The following is a 10,192-nucleotide window of genomic DNA, read 5'->3' on the forward strand; positions in this document are numbered from 1 at the left end:
GAGGAAAGCAGCAGAGACCTTCGCTGGAGATCACAGGTAACGGAGGAGGGGGTGGGGGGAGAGGGACTCGGGGAGGAGCTGCTCCCTCAGGGGAGGGGGCTCACTTGTTGGAGCTGGTGGGGCCCACCAGATTTAAAAGGGGCACGGGCGGCGTGGGGGAAGGCCATCGCTTTGCCACGCAGTCGCTTACGGGCATCGCTTGGCAGCACTCCCCCAGCACTGACCCTCCCGCAGTGCGGCGCTCCCTCAGCACTGACCCTCCCGCAGTGCGGCGCTCCCTCAGCACTGACCCTCCCGCAGTGCGGCGCTCCCTCAGCACTGACCCTCCCGCAGTGCGGCGCTCCCTCAGCACTGACCCTCCCGCAGTGCGGCGCTCCCTCAGCACTGACCCTCCCGCAGTGCGGCGCTCCCTCAGCACTGACCCTCCCGCAGTGCGGCGCTCCCTCAGCACTGACCCTCCCACAGTGCGGCGCTCCCTCAGCACTGACCCTCCCGCAGTGCGGCGCTCCCTCAGCACTGACCCTCCCGCAGCGCGGCGCTCCCTCAGCACTGACCCTCCCGCAGTGCGGCGCTCCCTCAGCACCGACCCTCCCGCAGTGCGGCGCTCCCTCAGCACTGACCCTCCCGCAGCGCGGCGCTCCCTCAGCACCGACCCTCCCGCAGTGCGGCGCTCCCTCAGCACCGACCCTCCCGCAGTGCGGCGCTCCCTCAGCACCGACCCTCCCGCAGTGCGGCGCTCCCTCAGCACCGACCCTCCCGCAGTGCGGCGCTCCCTCAGCACCGACCCTCCCGCAGCGCGGCGCTCCCTCAGCACCGACCCTCCCGCAGTGCGGCGCTCCCTCAGCACCGACCCTCCCGCAGCGCGGCGCTCCCTCAGCACCGACCCTCCCGCAGTGCGGCGCTCCCTCAGCACCGACCCTCCCGCAGTGCGGCGCTCCCTCAGCACCGACCCTCCCGCAGTGCGGCGCTCCCTCAGCACCGACCCTCCCGCAGTGCGGCGCTCCCTCAGCACCGACCCTCCCGCAGTGCGGCGCTCCCTCAGCACCGACCCTCCCGCAGTGCGGCGCTCCCTCAGCACCGACCCTCCCGCAGTGCGGCGCTCCCTCAGCACCGACCCTCCCACAGTGCGGCGCTCCCCCAGCACTGACCCTCCCGCAGTGCGGCGCTCCCTCAGCACTGACCCTCCCGCAGTGCGGCGCTCCCTCAGCACCGACCCTCCCGCAGTGCGGCGCTCCCTCAGCACCGACCCTCCCGCAGTGCGGCGCTCCCTCAGCACCGACCCTCCCGCAGTGCGGCGCTCCCTCAGCACCGACCCTCCCACAGTGCGGCGCTCCCTCAGCACCGACCCTCCCGCAGTGCGGCACTCCCTCAGCACTGACCCTCCCACAGTGCGGCACTCCCTCAGCACTGACCCTCCCACAGTGCGGCACTCCCTCAGCACTGACCCTCCCACAGTGCGGCGCTCCCTCAGCACTGACCCTCCCACAGTGCGGCGCTCCCTCAGCGCTGACCCTCCCACAGTGCGGCGCCCCCTCAGCACTGACCCTCCCACAGTGCGGCGCTCCCTCAGCACTGACCCTCCCACAGTGCGGCGCTCCCTCAGCACTGTCCCTCCCACAGTGCAGTCCCTCCTCATTGGCGTGGGGAGGAGGGAGGGTGGAGTCTGGATTTTGGGACTCACTATTCCAGAGCCCCTCCACCCACCGCCCCCCACCCCACCCCAGCTGGACAGGCTCGACAGTCACTCTTTCCACCACCAGAGGCAGCAGTCTGTACCGTTTACAAGATGCACTCGCCAAGACTCCTTCGACAGCGCCACCCAAACCCACCACCTGTACCCCCTAGAAGGGCAAGAGCAGCAGATGCCATGGGGAACACCCATCACCTGCCAGTTCCCCCCTCCGAGCACCTCCCCCGCACTGCCCCAACCCTCCGCCCCACACACACACCATCCCGACTTGGAAACATATTGGCCGTTCCTTCACTGGGTCAAAATCCTGGAACTCCCTCCCTAACAGCACTGTGGGTGTACCTACACCACAGGGGACTGCAGCGGGTTCAAGATGGCGGCTCACCCACCACCTTCTCAAGGGGGCAATTAGGGTAGGGGATAATTACTTGGCCCGAACAGCCACGCCCACTTCCCCGTGAACGAAATAAACAAAATTTAGACAGCGGGGTGACAGTATAGGGTACCATGATGTTTCAGTTGCTATGGAGACGAGCGGCCTACATGGCTCCCATCTGCGACTCTGATTGTGAACAAAGGCCCAACTCGTAGAATTTGACCAACTTCACCTGGGTTCAGACACAAATTGAGGCCCAGGCTCTGCCCACTCTTGCAGGCCCCATTGGGTGAAAGGTCAGTGGTTACCAAGGCGAGGCCTTCCAAACTCCCGAGCAAATCTCAGCCTTCCCCGATTAGACAAAATTTCAGCGACTCACTTTAACACAAATCCGTCTTTATTAAGAAAAATATTTAATTCAATAAATACACAAGGGTTCACAATGACCATTAAATATTATTATATAAGAATAAATATTCAAAACGTGGATAAATAATCTGATAAATATGAATAATTAACGCAGAAAATCAAATATGAAGTCTTCAAAAAGGACATCGCTGAGTTGGAGAGGGCAGATCGGTGACAGAGTTTAACATGGAGAAATGTGAAGTGATTCAGTTAGGTAGGGAGAATGTAAAGATCATCTAAAACAGAGAGTGCGGTCCTTAGGGGAGTGCAGGAGCAAAGGGACCTGGGGATATGGGCACAAGTTTAACAGGACAGGTAGAGAGCGGTTAATACACAGACACTCTCCTGAACTTTATTCTTCGGGGCACAGAGAACTAGAGCAAGGGGTTTGTTTTAAATTTGCGTAAAACACCAGTTCAGCCTCAACTGTAGACTTTAGGGAGGGTGTGAATGCTTTAGAGAGAGAGATGGAGAGAGAGAGACAGGGTGAGAGACACAGAGAGAGAGAGATAGGGACAGAGAGGGAGAGAGACAAAGAATGAGACAGAGAGAGAGATACAGAGTGAGAGACAGATAGAGAGAGAGAGGGAGAGACAGAATGAGAGACACAGAGAGAGACAAAGAGAGACAGACGGAGAAAGAGAGAGACAGAGCGAGAGAGAGAGAGAGAGAGAGGGTGAGAGACACAGAGAGATAGAGACAGAGAGAGAGACAGGGTGAGAGACACAGAGAGATAGAGACAGAGAGAGAGAGACAAAAAGAGAGACAGACAGAGAGATACAGAGTGAGAGACAATTAGAGAGAGAGAGAGAGACAGGATGAGAGACACAGAGAGAGACAGACAGAGACAGACAGAGAGAGAGAGAGAGTGCAGAAAAGATTGAGGAGAATGGTTCTGGGGATGAGGGGATTCAGCTCCGTGGATAGACTGGGAAAAGTTGGGAATGTTCTCCTCGGGAGAAGAGGAGGTTGAGGGAGATTTGATCGAGGGGTTCAAAATCATGAGGGGGGGGATTGGGGTCCAGGACAGAATAGAGAGGGAGAAACTGTTCCCATTGGTGGGAGGATGGGGAACCAGAGGGGGACACAGATTGGAGGCGATTGGAGAAAGAAGTGATGGAGACACGGGGAGAGAGTGTTTCACACAGCGAGTGGTTAGGATCTGGAAGGTGCTGCCTGAGAGTGTGGGGGAGGCAGGTTCCATCGAGGCTTCCCAGAGGGAAATTGGGATCATTATCTGGAAAGGGAGAATGGGCAGGGTCACGGGGGGAAGGGTGGGGGGACTGGGCTGAGTTACTCCCACAGGGTCACGGGGGAAGGGTGGGGGGACTGGGCTGAGTTACTCCCACAGGGTCACGGGGGGAAGGGTGGGGGACTGGGCTGAGTTACTCCCACAGGGTCACGGGGGGAAGGGTGGGGGACTGGGCTGAGTTACTCCCACAGGGTCACGGGGGGAAGGGTGGGGGGACTGGGCTGAGTTACTCCCACAGGGTCACGGGGGGAAGGGTGGGGGGACTGGGCTGAGTTACTCCCACAGGGTCACGGGGGAAGGGTGGGGGACTGGGCTGAGTTACTCCCACAGGGTCACGGGGGAAGGGTGGGGGACTGGGCTGAGTTACTCCCACAGGGTCACGGGGGGAAGGGTGGGGGGACTGGGCTGAGTTACTCCCACAGGGTCACGGGGGAAGGGTGGGGGACTGGGCTGAGTTACTCCCACAGGGTCACGGGGGGAAGGGTGGGGGGACTGGGCTGAGTTACTCCCACAGGGTCACGGGGGGAAGGGTGGGGGGACTGGGCTGAGTTACTCCCACAGGGTCATGGGGGGAAGGGTGGGGGGACTGGGCTGAGTTACTCCCACAGGGTCACGGGGGGAAGGGTGGGGGGACTGGGCTGAGTTACTCCCACAGGGTCACGGGGGAAGGGTGGGGGGACTGGGCTGAGTTACTCCCACAGGGTCACGGGGGAAGGGTGGGGGGGACTGGGCTGAGTTACTCCCACAGGGTCACGGGGGAAGGGTGGGGGACTGGGCTGAGTTACTCCCACAGGGTCACGGGGGAAGGGTGGGGGACTGGGCTGAGTTACTCCCACAGGGTCACGGGGGGAAGGGTGGGGGGACTGAGTTGCTTCTGCAGAGACACGGGAATGTGGCCTCGATGAGTCACGGAGAGGGAACGGTGATCACCGATAGACCCAGTATCATGGTTTTAATGGACCTCCGTGTCAGTTGGCCTCAGGACCGATGGTGGATGGGGGGGCCGGGGTTATGTTGAAGGTTGGTTTGATAGAGAAGGGTAGGATGGAAGGAGAGATCATGAGGAGGCCCCGATGTCCAGCCGAGGTGTTCTCTGCTCACTAGCAGCGGACTCCAGCTGCCACGCAGGACAGATGTTCGTTCAACAGCTGCGCTAACCCGGCCACCACTCTGTCTGCCGAGCCGGCGGGGTCACCCTGCAGGAGGGTCAGAGAGGAGAGGGTACGCAGGTTACTGACTGACTCACTCAACACACAGGGCTTCCTCCCCAACTCCGGGTCACAATCCTCATCCCCCCCTCCCTGTACACAGAATCCAAATCCATCGTGGACTGGGTTACACTCTATCGGCCTCCACTGGATAGACCCACTGCACTGGGTCGTACAGAATTGCACTGGATCGAATAGGGCTGCACTGGATTCTACTGGACTGCACTGGATTGAACAGGACTGCACTGGATTCTACTGGACTGCACTGGATTGAACAGGACTGCACTGGATTCTACTGGACTGCACTGGATTCTACTGGACTGCACTGGATTGAACAGGGCTACACTGGATTGTACAGAATTGTACTGGATTGTACAGAATTGTATGGGACTGTACTGGACTGCACTGGATTGTACAGGACTGTACTGGACTGCACTGGATTGTACAGGACTGCACTGGAATATACTGGACTGTAATGCACTATGCTGCACTGCGCTGGACTGTGCTTATCTATAGTGGACTCTGTTGGACTGTGCTGTACTGGACTGTACTGCACTGTGCTTGACTATAGTGGACTCTGCTGGACTGTGCTGGAGAGTATTGAACCATGCTAGACTGTGCTGGATGGTACTGGACTGTGTCTGACTGTATGGGACGGTGCCGGACTGTGTCGGACTGAATGGGACGGTGCCGGATTGTGTCGGACTGTATGGGACGGTGCTGGACTGTGTCGGACTGAATGGGATGGTGCCGGACCGTGTCGGACTGTATGGGACGGTGTTGGACTGCGTTGGACTGTATGGGATGGTGCCGGACTGTGTCGGACTGAATGGGATGGTGCCGGACCGTGTCGGACTGAATGGGACGGTGTTGGACAGTGTCGGACTGTATGGGACGGTGCCGGACCGTGTCGGACTGTATGGGACGGTGCTGGACTGTGTCGGACTGTATGGGACGGTGTTGGACTGTGTCGGACTGTATGGGACGGTGTTGGACTGTGTCGGACTGTATGGGACGGTGCCGGACTGTGTCGGACTGTATGGGACGGTGTTGGACAGTGTCGGACTGTATGGGACGGTGCCGGACCGTGTCGGACTGTATGGGACGGTGTTGGACAGTGTCGGACTGTATGGGACGGTGTTGGACCGTGTCGGACTGTATGGGACGGTGTTGGACCGTGTCGGACTGTATGGGACGGTGCCGGACCGTGTCGGACTGTATGGGACGGTGCCGGACCGTGTCGGACTGTATGGGACGGTGCCGGACCGTGTCGGACTGTATGGGACGGTGCCGGACTGTGTCGGACTGAATGGGACGGTGCTGGACTGTGTCGGACTGTATGGGACGGTGCCGGACCATGTCGGACTGTATGGGACGGTGCTGGACTGTGTCGGACTGTATGGGACGGTGCCGGACAGTTTCGGACTGTATGGGACAGTGTTGGACTGTGTCGGACTGTATGGGACGGTGTTGGACTGTGTCGGACTATATGGGACGGTGTTGGACTGTGTCGGACTGTATGGGACGGTGCCGGACTGTGTCGGACTGTATGGGACAGTGCTGGACTGTGTCGGACTGTATGGGACGGTGTTGGACTGTGTCGGACTGTATGGGACGGTGCCGGACCGTGTCGGACTGTATGGGACGGTGCCAGACTGTGTCGGACTGTATGGGACGGTGCCGGACCGTGTCGGACTGTATGGGACGGTGCCAGACTGTGTCGGACTGTATGGGACGGTGTTGGACTGTGTCGGACTGTATGGGACGGTGTTGGACTGTGTCGGACTGTATGGGACGGTGTTGGACTGTGTCGGACTGTATGGGACGGTGCCGGACTGTGTCGGACTGTATGGGACGGTGCCAGACTGTGTCGGACTGTATGGGACGGTGTTGGACTGTGTCGGACTGTATGGGACGGTGTTGGACTGTGTCGGACTGTATGGGACGGTGCCGGACTGTGTCGGACTGTATGGGACGGTGTTGGACTGTGTCGGACTGTATGGGACGGTGCTGGACTGTGTCGGACTGTATGGGACGGTGCCGGACTGTGTTGGACTGTATGGGACGGTGTTGGACTGTGTCGGACTGTATGGGACGGTGCCGGACTGTGTCGGACTGTATGGGACGGTGTTGGACTGTGTCGGACTGTATGGGACGGTGCTGGACTGTGTCGGACTGTATGGGACGGTGCCGGACTGTGTCGGACTGTATGGGACGGTGTTGGACTGTGTCGGACTGTATGGGACGGTGCCGGACCGTGTTGGACTGTATGGGACGGTGCCGGACTGTGTCGGACTGTATGGGACAGTGCCGGACTGTGTCGGACTGTATGGGACGGTGCCGGACCGTGTTGGACTGTATGGGACAGTGCCGGACTGTGTCGGACTGTATGGGACGGTGTTGGACTGTGTCGGACTGTATGGGACGGTGCAGGACTGTGTCGGACTTTGCCAGACGATGCTGGGCTGCGTTGGACTGCACTGAACTTTGTTGCAATCTACTGGACTGTGCTGGAAGGTACTGGACAGTGATGGACTGCGCTGGACTGATGTGGATTGCGTTGGAATGCAATGGAAAAGCTCTCTGTTACTGCCTCACCTCTCGTTTCTCTGCATCCGAATACCGTTTCCGGGTGAACTTACCTCAAACAACAGATTTGAAATTTAATTCTCCCCGTTCCCCATCTTCTACCCACTCCCGTACCCCACCCCACCCACCCACAGACCGCAACCCACCCCACCCCACCCACCCACAGACCGCAGCCCACCCCACCCACCCACCCACAGACCGCAACCCACCCCACCCACCCACCAACACACACACACACAGCTCAGAGAGTGGGAATCTGAAATTACCTTCAAATCGGTGAGTCTTTTCAACAGGAGGGAGAGTTGTGGAGAATATTGATCAGTGCTCAAATCATCCAACACAACCTGGGAATAAAATAGAGAGAGAATGAGAGAGAGATAGAGAGAGAGAGTGTGAGAAAGAGAGAGAGAGATATAGAGGGAGAGAGAGAGAGAGAGACAGAGGGAGAGAGAGAGAGAGACAGAGTGTGAGAAAGGGAGAGAGAGATATAGAGGGAGAGAGAGAGAGAGAGACAGAGAGAGAGAGAGAGACAGAGTGTGAGAAAGGGAGAGAGAGAGAGAGACAGAGGGTGTGAGAAAGAGAAAGAGACAGAGAGAGAGAGACAGAGTGTGAGAAAGGGAGAGAGAGAGAGACAGAGAGAGAGTGTGAGAAAGAGAGAGAGACAGAGAGAGAGAGACAGAGTGTGAGAAAGAGAGACAGAGAGAAAGACAGAGTGTGAGAAAGAGAGAGCCAGAGAGAGAGAGACAGAGAAAGGGAGAGGGAGAGATAGAGGGTCAGAGAGAGAGAGACAGAGAGAGAGAGAGACAGAGAGAGGGACAGAGAGAATGAGAGAGACAGAGAGAGAGAGAGAGACAGAGAGAAAGAGAGAGAGAGAGATAGAGGGACAGAGAGAGAGAGAGACAGAGAGAGGGATAGAGACAGAGAGAGAGACAGATAGAGAGAGAGAGACAGAGAGAGAGCGACAGACAGTGAGAGAGAGAGAGAGAGAGAAAGACAGAAAGAGAGAGACAGAGGGAGAGAGACAGAGGGAGAGACACACACACACACTCTCTCTCACACACACACACACACACACACACACACTCTCTCTCACACACACACACACTCTCTCTCACACACACACACACACACACTCTCTCTCTCTCACACACACACACTCTCTCTCTCACACACACACACTCTCTCTCTCACACACACACACACACACACACTCTCTCTCACACACACACTCTCTCACACACACACACACACACACACACACACACACACACACTCTCTCTCTCACACACACACTCTCTCACACACACACACACACACACACACACACACACACACACACACACACACACACACACACACACACACACACACACACACAGACGGATGTGGTGATCTCCCTCCTGTACTTACACACTCTGTCAGACGGGCAGTGATGAAGCTCAGGGTGTTACAAGCCTTCCTCCCCAACACTCCCAGACTCTCCTCAGTCACATTGCCCAGGATCCCAGTGAAGGTCCGAAACTCTGCTCGGACTAAAACCCGTCTCTCAGCAACCTGGAGACAGACAGAACCGTGTGAGAGAAATCACACCCAGACACAGAGGGAGAGGGAGAGGGGGAGAGGGAGGAGAGAGAGGGGGGAGAAGCGGGGAGAGGGGAGGGAGGAGGGAGAGGGGGAGAGAGAGGGGGGGAGAGGAGGGAGAGGGGAGGGAGGAGGGAGAGGGGGGAGAGGGGGAGAGAGGAGGGAGAGGGGAGGGAGGAGGGAGAGGGGGAGAGAGAGGGGGGAGAGGAGGGAGAGGGGAGGGAGAGAGGGGGAGGGGTGGAGGTGGCAGGCGATGAGGGGGAGAGAGATGGGCAGGAGGTGGGAGAGGGGAGGGAGACAAAGGGCTGGAGGTGGGGGCACTGGGGATTGCCGGAACGGGAATGGGTGCGGAGGCGGGAGTGAAGGGGTTTCCCTGTCACTGGGAGAAGGGGCTGGGGTTTGGGTGAGGAATGGGATCCACACTCACACTCAATCCTTTCAGAGCTTCCTGCGGAATCACCAGCGGAGCGGAATATCGCGGAGAGTGAATCCGGACCTGTGAGAGGAAGAGAAACACACTTACTCTCCAATCCCGGAGGGAACGTCCCCTTGGATTGACACGGGACAGCGCACAAGATTCCCAAAATAAAGACCCACTGGGGCTGGAAGAAACGGAGGGGGGAGTTGGAGAGCCAGAGGGAGAAGGATGGGAACTGGGATCCCAGAGCTATTCCGGGAATTCCGAGGGAGGAGAGGGAACTCGGAGATGTAATTCCCTGCTCCCTGGCCGCTCCGATCAAGACTGAGAAGTCAGGGTCTCAGTAAAAACCGTTCTGAGACACCACTATTGTCATCCTGTCTGTTTGAATGCCTCCCAATTACCCCTGCCCTCTGAGCCCTCACTCCCATCCCATTCCCACCCCTCCCAATAGGAGGCATCCCATTCCACTCACTTCTTCAATGTTTAACGAAAGCCCCTCGTGTGGAACTTTATCGAGTGCAGTCTGCAAATGTAACTCTCGCAAACACTCCCTTAACCAGCACTGGAGATTAATACATAGAATTACAACGAGGTTAGTTACACACGGGGAGATGTTAGGTGGAGGCGAGGGGTGGGGGGGGTGATGGACAATTATCTGTCCCTTACG

The 10,192-nt window shown here is 58.3% G+C and overlaps 1 long non-coding RNA gene across 1 annotated transcript; it reads right to left on the reverse strand.

The window, feature by feature from the left end:
- Positions 1–4,861: 4,861 nt before the first annotated feature.
- Positions 4,862–9,013, reverse strand: LOC145340209 (uncharacterized). Its single transcript, XR_013886219.1, has 3 exons — positions 8,934–9,013; positions 7,790–7,867; positions 4,862–4,922 (listed from the first exon to the last, which is right to left on the reverse strand). It is a non-coding gene; the product is annotated as an uncharacterized LOC145340209 (long non-coding RNA).
- Between the last annotated feature and the right edge of the window lie 1,179 nt (positions 9,014–10,192).

The sequence above is a fragment of the Carcharhinus amblyrhynchos genome, unplaced genomic scaffold (assembly GCF_965287045.1).
Source record: "Carcharhinus amblyrhynchos unplaced genomic scaffold, sCarAmb.v2.hapA scaffold_845, whole genome shotgun sequence".
Classification (NCBI taxonomy): Eukaryota; Metazoa; Chordata; class Chondrichthyes; order Carcharhiniformes; family Carcharhinidae; genus Carcharhinus; species Carcharhinus amblyrhynchos.